Source organism: Fukomys damarensis, unplaced genomic scaffold, assembly GCF_012274545.1.
Source record: "Fukomys damarensis isolate Sample0158 unplaced genomic scaffold, DMR_v1.0_HiC HiC_scaffold_47529, whole genome shotgun sequence".
NCBI lineage: Eukaryota > Metazoa > Chordata > Mammalia > Rodentia > Bathyergidae > Fukomys > Fukomys damarensis.
In genome coordinates, this window is record NW_022948441.1 from 1 (window position 1) to 2,235 (window position 2,235).

General features: G+C 34.9%; 1 non-coding gene across 1 annotated transcript; it reads right to left on the reverse strand.

Annotated features, from left to right (window-relative positions):
• Positions 1–1,300: 1,300 nt before the first annotated feature.
• LOC117284965 lies at positions 1,301–1,407 on the reverse strand. Its single transcript, XR_004515990.1, has one exon. It is a non-coding gene; the product is annotated as a U6 spliceosomal RNA (small nuclear RNA).
• Positions 1,408–2,235: the final 828 nt, after the last annotated feature.

Here is a 2,235-nt window from a genome sequence, read left to right on the forward strand (position 1 = left end):
GATGGGCTTTATTTTATAGGTGATTTGTTTATTTTCTCTAACAGTTTTTAATATTCTGTTGTTGAATTTCTGGAATCTGGAAAATTATGTCTTGGTGTACATTTTTTTGGTCTTGGCTATTGTTGTTTTATAGTCCTCACTTCTCTGTATGTCAAGTTCTTTTTTCCTTCTTGGGAAGTTTTCTGTTATCTGTTCTATGAACAGGTATTTTACATTGTTTGCACTATCTCCTTTTTTCATTGACTCCAATCAATATTATGTTCTACTTCTTTGTATCATCTAGCAGCTGTTGAATTGATTTTCATGGTACCTTTGTATTTTTAAGAAATCTTTCTTTTCACTGGGGATTTAGCTCAGTGGTTCCAGTGCCTGCCTCGCAAGTGCAAGGCCCTAAGTTCAATCCCCAGTACAAAAATATATATATATATTTTTTCATGATCACTAACCACAAACCTGTCTTCTAAACTGGATAGTTTATCCTCACATTGGTTCATTCTGCTGCATGTACTTTGAATGGAATTTTTAATCTTCTTCAATCCAGTGCCTCCCTCGCAAGCAAGGTCCTAAGTTCAATCCCCAGTACAAAAATATATATATATTTTTTTTTCATGATCACTAACCACAAACCTGTCTTCTAAACTGGATAGTTTATCCTCACATTGGTTCATTCTGCTGCATGTACTTTGAATGGAATTTTTAATCTTCTTCATATCTACTTGGATCTGTTTCATGGATTCCATTTTTTTTCCCAATGTTGCAGTCATGGGTCTCAACATTTTCCTAAGCTTTTCTAGTTTTATCTACTCTATATTCACCAACAATGTCCTTCACTATGATTTTCATCTCTTCAGGTATCTGAAAACTATTTCTCATTTGATTTTTTGCTAGAGCCTCATTAATCTTCTTTGGTGTTTCCTTTGTCATCACTTCAGTGAATCCAGAATGGCGGCTTTTAAATTATTCTACCTTATTGCCCCCTAGGTTTGGCTTTGGCAAGCTGGAAGTCTGGAGTTGTACCTTGTTTCTGTGTCTTACAATTTTCTATTTATTTTTAGTTCAATTTCTGTTTTACTGCTTGTAAAATGCTTATGGTAGGTAGCTTTATTGCTTAGGAAATGACTACTTCTCAGAGATGTCTTCCAGGTGTATCTGGCTTTTGGCTTTTGAATTTTTTTGCAAAATCCTATCTCTTCAATTTACTGGGAATGAGAAGTCACTACCTATTTGGTCTAGCCCCTGGTTCTTTGGCACTGGCCTATAGTATTGATTATGACCTTAGGCAACCTCAGCCTTGGCATTCAAAGAAGAACAACTCTTCACAGATTTGCATGTCAACTTTGCACAAGGGCCATGCTAATTTTCTCTGTATCATTCCAGTTTTAGTATATGTGCTTCCAAAGAGAACACAGATCTCATATTCTGTAATTAACATTCCTTAATATGCCTAATGGGAAAGTTCAACTAAATATACTTCCAACATTAGAAATAATAAGAAGATAGAGATTTGTATAGGCCAATGAGAAGAGCATATATGCACCATAATTAGGAAGACAAAAGACTTCATTTGATGTACTCAATCATTTAAGTTTTGTGGCTGAACCAGATAAGCAGAGAACCAGATTCTTGTTCAGATCTTCAGAAAAAGGCAAATAAAACATCAAACCTCTACTGTGGCAAAATTATGTTTCTTCATCCCTTTCAATCTCTCCGAACTGGCCCACTAATCATCTAACACAAGAAATGAAATACACTAAAACAAGCCAACAAATATCCAGAATTACCAAAGCCACACACTTTGTGAGGCAAAAATCATTTCCCCATAATTTCTAGAGTATTAACAAATAAATAATTTGTTGGGCTGGAAATGTAGCTCAGTGCTGCTGTGTCTATCTGGCAAGGGCAAGGTCCTGAGTTCAAACCCTGATACTACAAAAACAAAACAAAGCAAATAAATAATTTGTTGTTAAAGTATGCACAGGAAACTAATACAGTTATATCTAGAAACAATCTTATATGTCACTTCACTTAACTCTTGCATTTAATATAGAGGCAACTAAGTAAAAAGGTATTCAGGCTTTTAAACAAGGAAATGCTTTAGAATGACATGCTTGTTTAGTCATATTTGTTAATCTTTACCAACTAAATGCAAAGCCCAACATTTCTGAGCCTAATCGGGCCCTAATGGACTAATGAACTATGTCTCATATCATCTGAGCTGGAAGTGATAACCAAATG